Below are 9970 nucleotides of genomic sequence, written 5' to 3' on the forward strand. Positions count from 1 at the left end.
GAGGGGGTGGGGCTGAGGGAGGGGGCGGAGCCTGTGAACAAAGAGGGACACTGTGTGCTGTGCGCCTAAGGGAGTGCTAGAGGGCAGTGTGGTTAAGCGTTCCAAATGCGGGTTTGGAGAGACGGCTCAGCAGTTAGGAGCACTGGCTGCTCCTCCAGTGGTCCTGAGTTCAATTCCCAGCTCAATACATGGTGGCTCACAACCATTCATAACGAGATCTGATGCCCTCTTCTGGCTTGCAGGCAGAACACTGTATATATTTATTATATAAAGATATGATAAATAAATCTTTAAATTAAAAGAGTTCCAAATGCAGGAAGAGAACCCCATGCAAAAGCAGCTGAAGAATTATGGCGAATTCCTTCAGCTGATCAATGGTGAGTCCATGGCAACCACTGGGAACTCCTAGTTGAAGTATAATGTGTTAAATTACTACCTTGAAAAAAGAATCTATCCATGTAGGAATGTGGAGCCTAGACAGGAGGCAGAACACTGAAGAGAATGAGGGAAGAAAAGATGGAAGCTTGGCTTAAGAAGGTTATGATCTGGATATTAGACACAGTTGGGAGCTATGAAGGAAACGAGGAAGCAGGGTAACCTCAGAAGCCTGGAGCGGATAGAAAGCCACGTGTTGGTAATTAGTGGGTTTATGGCTACGGCAACTGCATGCAATGCTCAGTTGTCTGGGAAACTGGGCTAGAGTCAAGCTGATGTGGAGTACCTATTGTGGGGAGATTGGGATGCCTCTGAGGCGCGTGACTGAAGCCAGTGAAGGGTCAGGCGGTGTCTGGGCTTGGGAGGATGTGAAGCTGAGGGTCTAGATTGAAGGGAGTTGTAGGCATTGAATGGTTTGCCGGCTGCAGAGAAAAGACAGATTGAAAAGATCCCTGGGCTGACCTACTCCGTCATGTTGGCAGTGAAGACTGAGCATACCACACGAAGCATGGATCGACACACACAGGTCTAAAGATCCACCGCAATTGTGCATGGCTTCTTAATCTGTACCTTAACTCATGGATCACCTCGGCAATATCTGTAGTTTCACTACTGTATGTTGTTTACTTATAGTTTCTCTTTAAAAAAAATTTGGGACACAGTCTCAAATAGCTCAGGCTGATCTCAAACCCTTTGTGCAGTCCAGGATGATCCTGAATGTCCATTTCTCCGCTCTACTCCTCTGGAGTGTTGGGATTACATGTGTGTGCTACCATGTCAGGTTTATGTTACACTGGAAATAAAACCCAGGGATCCATGCATCCTGGGAAGGCACTCTTGTTTAGGTACAGAAGAATGCAGAGAATAAAAGAGAATTCAGGACCGAGGAGAAGAGGAAGGCATGAGAGGTGGAAAGGCCCTTCTTCTCATTGCTGATGTTCTCCCATATTCCACTCATCTGCGTGTGGCTCATCAGGAGTCTCAAGCATCGGTGTCAAGGAGAGATGAAGTGCCAAAAAGAAATGAGAAATTTGGAGATATTCTCCTCTTTGAGGCATATCCTGATTATTTAGTCTGGGTCAGGCAGGCATGCGCCTTTTATCTGTTATTACATAGAATTTCTCCTGGAGGACAGGCAAGATTGCGAGATTGCTTAGTGAATTAAAGCTCTTGTTCCCGAGCCTGATGGCCAGAGTCCAATTCCCAGCATCCATGAAGTGGAAGGAGAGAATCGACTCCTGCAAGTTGTCTCCTGACTTCCAGCGGCACACCATTGGCATGCCCCCAAGCCAATTAAATAAATGAACAAGTAAACAAACCAACTAATGTAATAAGTTAAAAAAAAAACTTTCTTGGAACAGTGAAATGAAGGATAGAGAAAGGAAGACAAATCTCATTTTTGTAAAACTTTAACTCTGATTCCTCATATACAAAGTCAAGTGCAGATCCTTGTCAGGACCCTTCACGGGGTCTCAGCCCCCATAGTTCACCACCCTTCACCACCCTTCCAGCTCAGGCCCTTCCCGACCCACTACAGTCATCCCTGCTTCCTTCTTCAGGCCTTGGGTTTAATTTCCACACACGAAATGCTCTTGCTGTATTTCCTTCCAGTCTTGCCTCAACCATGTTCCTCTCCTCACACACTTCCTGTAGTGACGGTGTTTCCAGGTGCACATTCATATTTGACTTTGAGTATGCACGTGGGTTCAGCCAGTGAGATTGGATTTGGCCTTTTCTCCACCTACAACTGGTGAGAATTATGAAAAATAAATGCAAACATGCATGTGACCTACTGCTTCCCATCTTGGGGAGGTGGGAGAGGACCATTTCTTCTCTGCGTCACGCTTGTGCGGCGGCTGGCCTGTTACCTATTTTAAAAAAAAAATCTTTACTTAGTTTTATTTTATTTGTGGGATGGGAGTGTACTGTGTGCATGTATGGATGTATGGGTACCGCACCCATGCTTGAAGCCCAGGAGGTCAGAAGAGGGCATCAGTCACTCTGAAAATAGAGTTACAGATATTGCCAGTTGCCACACAGGTCCAGGGAAATGGAGCCTGGTCCTCTGCAAGAGCAGCAAGTGCTCTGACCTATTGAGCCATCTCTCCAGCCCCGCTTTATCTTTTTGCAAGCAAAATTACTAAAATAATCAGTCAGACATCGTGCTGGAGAAGCTGAGAGTTCTACATCTTGATCCTCAAGCAACAGGAAGTGAACTGAGTGCCACCCTGGGCATTGTTTCAGCATAGGAGACCTCAAAGCTCACCTCCACAGTGACACACTTCCTCTAATAAGGCCACACCTACTCCCAAAAGGCCACGCCTCCTAATAGTGCCATTCTCTGAGCCTATGGGGACAAATTACATTCAAACCAATTACCACGCCATCTTAAACAATAGTGATAGCAGTAACATAATACAAAACAGGTGGTGGCACAGGCCTTTAATCCCAGCAGTTGGGAGACAGAGGCAGGCGGATCTCTGTGAGTTCGAGGCCAGCCTCAAGAGCTAGTTCCAGGACAGGTTCCAAAGCTACAGAGAAACTCTGTCTCGAAAAACCAAAAATAAATAAATAATAAAATAAAACAAAACAAAACAACACCCCCAAAACACAAAGCAAAGCTCACCTGTATCATCAGGCTGGGAGACGATGACTCAGCAGCAGTAAAGTATGTGTTGCATAGCCTTGAGCACCTGAATTGGATCCCCAAAGCCAACCTCAAACTCTGGCATGGCAGTGTGCACCTGTAACCTCTGCTTTGGGTGTGGGGTTGGGTGAGGTGGGACAGAGACTGGTGGGGAGAAAGGGGAGACTCCCTGGCCAACTAGTCTAGTAAGTAAAAAAGATAAAAGAGCAAGCTCCAGGTTCAGTGAGATACTGTTTAAAAAATTGGGGGGGGCAGTGGTGGTGCATGCTTTTAATCCTAGCACTCAGGAGGCAGAGGCAGGTGGGTCTCCATGAGTTTGAGGCCAGCGTGTTCTACAAAGTAAGTTCCAGGACAGCCAGGGCAACACAAAGAATCCCTATCTTGTCTTAAACCCCGCCCCCCAAAAGGGGGGAGCAGGCATGTGGACACAGCTTCAGTCCCAGCACTCAGAAGGAAGAGGCAGGCGGATCTCTATGAGTTCAATACCAGCCTAGCTTACATAGTGACTTCCAGGCCAAAAGAGGCTACACAGTGAGATATTTTCTAAAAAATCAATCAGTCAGTCAATCAATCAATCAATCAATCAATCAATCAATAAGGTGCAGAAGAAAAAGGAAATATCTCTGGTGTCTGTGCGCGCATGCGCGCACACACACACGAGGACTCTTTATCATTACTTAAAACCAAACTGACAAGGATGAAGCCAGCGTCTCTTCCTGCACGGCCTCTGCGCCTCTTCTCTAGGTATGAGCTCAAGTGTTTCGAGTTTTCCTCAGGCACATGTCCTTTTCACATGTGATCTGTCTCAGTCGACAGTTTCTGTCTGGTTCTGTTTCTAGGTTTTCTTAGTGAGCATCTCCGAGAATATGAAGCATTTTCCAGACAATTGACAGTCCTGACTTATTTTTCAGTCAAAATAAAGCACATATTTAAAAAAATGGTTATTCTTACCGTGCACACGCATGATGTCAGAGTGTGGGTGAGCATGCTGCACCATGCGTGTGGAGGTCAGAGGACAACTTTGTGGAACTTTTCTCTCCCTTCCACTTTTATGTTGGTTCTTGGGATTGAACTCAGTTTGCCTGGCTTTCTTAACAAGCTCTGACCTGTCTTGCCAGCTCTGAAGTGTGTTTACTGGCTTAACAGGCATTTCCTTAAGGTAGACCTGGAACCTTTTGAAGGCCCTCCACTGCTGTTCGGCTTGTTTTTCCTTCTTTGGAGACAAGGTCTCACTATGCAGCTAGCTCAGCCCCATCTCAAACTTGTTCTCCTGCCTCAACTTTCCAAGTGCTGTGATTACAGACATGCATCCCTAAATACACACCAGACTGACTTTGTCATTTTAATAATTCTTTTTTTTTTTTTTTTGTTTGTTTCTTTGTTTTGTTTTTGTTTTTTTGAGACAGGGTTTCTATGTGTTTCTTTGCAGCCTGTCCTGGAACTCATTCTGTAGACCAGACTGGTCCAGAACTCACAGAGATCAGCCTGCCTCTGCCTTCTGAGTGCTGGGATTAAAGGTGTGTGCCATCCCCTGCCTGGCTTGAATTGAACAATAGTGGAAAATATATACTGAAATATCCTGTACTCACTAAGTGTTCCTGTGGGTCACCCATAGTTAGGTCTCCACAGTGGCTTGATGGCCGATGGATCCTGAATCTCTCCCTCCAGCCCAGGTTTCCATCATTTCTATCAATTGCTAAACACGCACGAGGAGGTGGAGTTAACATGCACTTCCGTGTCTGGCCAGAGCTGAAAAGCAAAAGACTGACCTCTCTGCCTTCTGTCAGGTCTGCGAGCGCCAGAGGAAAGGCAGGCAGCACATTTTCATCCTTGAGTCCTCCTCAGCCTTTAGTGAGGCAGTTCACATGCAGTAGTGGCCCATCTGTATTGGGGTACAGATTCTACTTACGAATAAACTCAAGGGGGAAATGAAATTAGCGTCTCTCACCACTAGATGTCACACCACACTCGATTCAGGAACAGTAAGTTCCTGAGCTGTTGCTCCAGACTTCTCTGGGCTTGAGTTACTGTAGCCATAAGTAGACAAAGCTCTTTGGCCAAGCTCCTCCCTCCTATTAAGGTTTACTTCCACTGACTCATTTGTAAAGGGAGAGGATGCACAGGCTCAAACCACTAGTAGTCGGTTTTGGAACTGATAATGTAATACTCATGTGAGATCTTCCCTACCTCTTGGTTTCAGCTCCTTCTCTTGCCGTGTCAAAGTCCCCAACGAAAGCAACTTAAAGAAGGGAGAGTTTATTTTGACTTACGATTCGAGGAGCAAACAGTGCATGGTGGTGGGGATATCACTGCAGTAGGAGCTGAAGGCGGCTGGTTATTGTATCCACAGTGAGTAAGCGAGATGCTGGTGGTCAACCTGCTTTCACTAGAAACGGCAGCTCGTGGAATGTGCCATGTCCCCTAGAATGGGCCTTTCACGTCAGCTATACAGTCTACTAATTCCCTCACAGATACGTCACTTTGTTGCCTAGGTGACTCTAGATTCTGCCAAGTTAACAAATACAGCTAATCGCCACCATACTAGTAGTGAACCCTGGTCACCTAAAGGACAATCCAATCTCTCGTTATTAATTATAGTGGCTGCCTGAGCCTGAGCACATGATAACAACCTTCCACCTTTGTTGGGAATTTAACACACAAGCTGAAATTAGAACAGTACAATGGGTCTTTTCAAGTCAATAAAGAGGATTTTGTCATCTGTCTACAAACATTCATCAACTATCTCTCTCCCACACAAATTCATTTGTTTGCTTTTGTTTTTTTGAGACAGGATTTCTCTGTGTAGCTGTATAGCTCTATTGGAATTTGCTCAGTAGACCAGGCTGGTCTTGAACTCACAGAGAGCTGTCTGCTACCTCTGGGATTCAAGGTGTGCACCACCACCACCCGGCTGACGTAAATTCTTTTATATATTTTTTTACCCCCTTTGTTTTTTGTTTGTGTGTTTGTTTGTTTTGGGGTGTGTGTGTGTGTGTGTGTGTGTGTGTGTGTAAAACAACTCTGACAGTCTGGAACTAACTCAGTGGACCAGGCTGGGCTTGAGCCATGCCATGCACCACCACCACCCAGCTCACAGACTCTTTATAAACAGTCCAATTTAACTTTGAAATCTTGCCTCCACTCTCACTTGGAATTCTGGGATGACAAGCAGGAGCTACTATGTCTAGCAAAGAAAAGTTGTCTTTTAAAATAAGTTGATGTGGGCCAGCCAGATAGCACAGTGAGTAAAGACACTCGCCACCATGTCTGATGATCTGAGTTTAATTTTTGGGAACCATGTGGTCTCTAAGAACAGAGATCAATTTCCAGGAGCAATTGTTTTATATCCACAAATGCATGCCATGGGACACAGACTGCACATGCAGTATTGCTCATGCATGCTTACACATGCACACACACACACACACGCATACACACACACAAACACACACACACTAAATGTAATAAAATAGGAAGAGCTATAAGGTCACCAGCAATTAACCTCTGAGCTCACTCTCTACTGTCTTCACAATGATCCTTCTATATTTTGTGGCACTGTGTCACGACTTTTAGAGTCTTAGTGATGTTCTTAGCCCTGTATTCTATATAGGACTGCATTGCTCTTAAGGACTTGGCTTGTAAAAATTTTGACTCCATATCAGAAATACCAATCTTAGGAGGAGCTATTGATAATCACACAGCATGGCAATTAAAAATACCTGTTGAGTTGTTATTATTGTAGAGATGAGTTCTTAATATGGTTCTATGGTTTCTAATTAGAAGAAACCAAATAGAAAAGATAGACAAATCACAAACTGGATAAGTGATCACCACAAATGCTAATAACTTTAATATATAAAGAGCTTATGCATATTTATAAGATGTTAAGGCTCCATAAAAATGTTAAGCATATGGAAAGATTATTCATGGATGATGGAACAGAGCAGTTAATAGACAAGAAAATTCATGCAGATTCATTAATAGGAATATGAGCACAAAATTTAAAATTAAGAGTCAATTTCTAAGAAGTTAGCAAAGATTTATAAGGATTTTTAAAATCAGGAAACAATGAGGGCAGTGATGCCTTCCTGTCACTATGACGAAACTCGCTGAGACAAATAAAGGATGAAAAGTCGTTTTGTCTCAAGTTTCAGTCCACATTCACTTTGTTCTGTGCTTTTAGATCTGTGAGACAGTGACTCATGGTAGACAGAATATGACCAATGAGGTGGCCTTATGTTGGCCAAGAAGTGATAGACAGAGGTATAAATAGAGATAGATGATAGATAGATAGATAGATAGATAGATAGATGGATGGATAAATAGGAAGGATAGATGCTCTATGAAGAATTAATCTGTCTGTAAAGTGCAGGAGTAGAGGTGGGGACTAGAAAGAAGCAGTTGGGAGCCTGACCTGATGTACACGTCCATAAACCCAGGAGGCTGGGGCATGAGGACCATGAATCTGAAGCCAGCCTGGACTACATAGTGAGGGTACAAGTATGGCTGAATTCTCAGCAAAGATCTGCCTACTTTATCCACTTTGACCATCATGGTACACACACACACACACACACACACACACACACACACACACACAGTCTTTACTGTCTCCCCTGTTATAAAGGTGTCACTTCTACCATAACTTCATTGCTGTCATGACTTCATCTAACCCTGGCTGTCTCCTAGGATACAACACTAAAGAGTAGGGGTTCTACGACTCTAGGAAGAATATGAACATGCAACGATGTTTCCCCCAGTTTGTATTGTGAATTTCCACATTTTCCCAGCAGAGCAGCTCTTGGTCAGAGCTGGCACAAGGAGCATGTCTTAACTCAGGGGTCAGCAGAGGTGACCCAGATCTTACCCAGTTGATCAACCTCTTTGAGAGTGGCAAGATTCCCGTGGACTTCCAAGAAGCCACTATTCTCAGGGTCACCTCTGGCTTCCGGCTCCCACTTTCACTGAACAGCGAGCTTGTACATGTGGATGACTTGCTGAAAACCCGAGGCAGGGGAGAGCTTTAACCCACGAATATCTGAAAGCACACCAGTAGCACCTCTACAGAAATCCTTCAGTCATGCCTCAAATCACAGCTCTTGCCAATGTCGCTGTGGCTTCGTTCCTTTCTCTTAGGCTCTTCTCAGACTCTGCCTGCTGAGATAGTGTGGATTTGACCGATGCCGCCCCACGTCACCAGCTTCACCGTCTACCTCCGTGTTGCTGACTCAGTTATGTCCTGAAACAAAAATGGTTCTCCTTCCCTCACGTAGAAATTCTAGTCCCAGCTTCTAATATAATGCATGTTTTTGGGGGCCCAAGATATGGCTCAGTGGTTAAGAACTGACCCACTCACACTTAAGTTTGAGTCCCTGTATGAAGTTGGGTGGGTCACAACTGCTTGTAACTTCAGCTCCGGGGAATCCAACACCTTCTGATTTCTCTGAGAGCCTACACACACGTGCAGTTCCCACCCAATACACATACAAATAACAAATACCTTAAGATTTAACAATTAAAATAGACTAATAGAATCTTATACCAATGCATAATTTTAAAAGAGACTAAATATCCTGGACTTTCTCCTATACCAGTGGTTCTCAGTCTTAGCCGAAATTCCTCTGGGGTTTGACTGTTAGCTGTCCTGCATATCAGATATTTATATTACGATTCCTAACAGTAGCAAAATTACAGTTATAAAATAGCAACAAAATAATTTTATGGTTGGGGGTCACCACAACTTGAGGAACTGTATTAAAGGGTCACAGCATTGGGAAGGTTGAGAACCCACTGCCAGAAGAGGGTGTGTGGAACTGGAGACAAACAGTTGTAAATTAGCATATAGGTGCTGGGAACCAGACCAGGATCCTCTGAAAGAGCAGCCAGTACCCTTAACCCCTGAGCCATTTCTCTAGTCCCCGATCTAGTAATTGTCAAATCTCCACTCGAAGGGGCAAGTAGGGTATGAAGAGAAGGGTGAAGAGAAAATTGTGAGCCCTCTCCTCAGTCCCCATTTCCTATGGGATTTTCAGTGACACTGAGGAGTCTGGCCCAGTCCAGGATCTGCGTATCACCAAGCACGAGAGGTGTGTCACACAAACATTTTCTCGTCATTCGTCATCCACAGAGTGGGGAGTCCAAGGTCAGAAGCCAAGTGCACCTGCACATTTGTCTGCCCTCCTGATGTATTGGCTTTTTATCTCATCCATCTTTGTTAGTGATTAGGCAAGACATCATAAGTTGTTTCTCCAAATAACATATCAAATATTGATGCAGCCCGAAGTACAATGAGTAGGTGGGATGGATGGTTATTAGATGAGAAAGAAATCAATGTAGTGTAACCTCAGGGCTCGATTTCAATCCTACTTTGGGAACCTGTTTTGTGGGTTAGATAAGGAAGAAGCCAGTGCAGCAGGAGCTGCTGGAAACGTGGTGAAGGAGAGAACCCTGGCAGTCTTGTTCAAAGGATGGACCCTTAGACAGCAGAGTGGACATGAATACAGCAGGATGTGGGAGAGAGGATTTCTACAGCAATGCTAGATCCCTGTCAGGATGAGAAACAAAGTATGGCAGCCTGGAAATTAAATTTCTATTGCCCTATGAAGATTCATTTGTCAAAGGCTTTGTCTCTAGTGTGGTGCTGTTGGGAGGAGGAACTGTTGAAATAAGAGCGGCGGCGGGGCTGCGTCCCCAACACCCCAGCCGCTTGGCTAGCTTATGCCCGAAATAACAACACACAAACTGTATTCATTTAAAGAACTGCTTGGCCCATACTCTAGCCCTTATAGGCTAATTCTCGCACCTGGACTAGCCCATTTCTAATAATGTTTGTAAGCACCCCAAGGTGCGCTTACCGGGAAGATTCTAGCCTACATCCATCTTCATCGC

The sequence above is a fragment of the Alexandromys fortis genome, unplaced genomic scaffold (assembly GCF_014885135.2).
Source record: "Alexandromys fortis isolate MF-2015 unplaced genomic scaffold, M_Fortis_MF-2015_v1.1 scaffold_51, whole genome shotgun sequence".
NCBI classification, from domain to species: domain Eukaryota; kingdom Metazoa; phylum Chordata; class Mammalia; order Rodentia; family Cricetidae; genus Alexandromys; species Alexandromys fortis.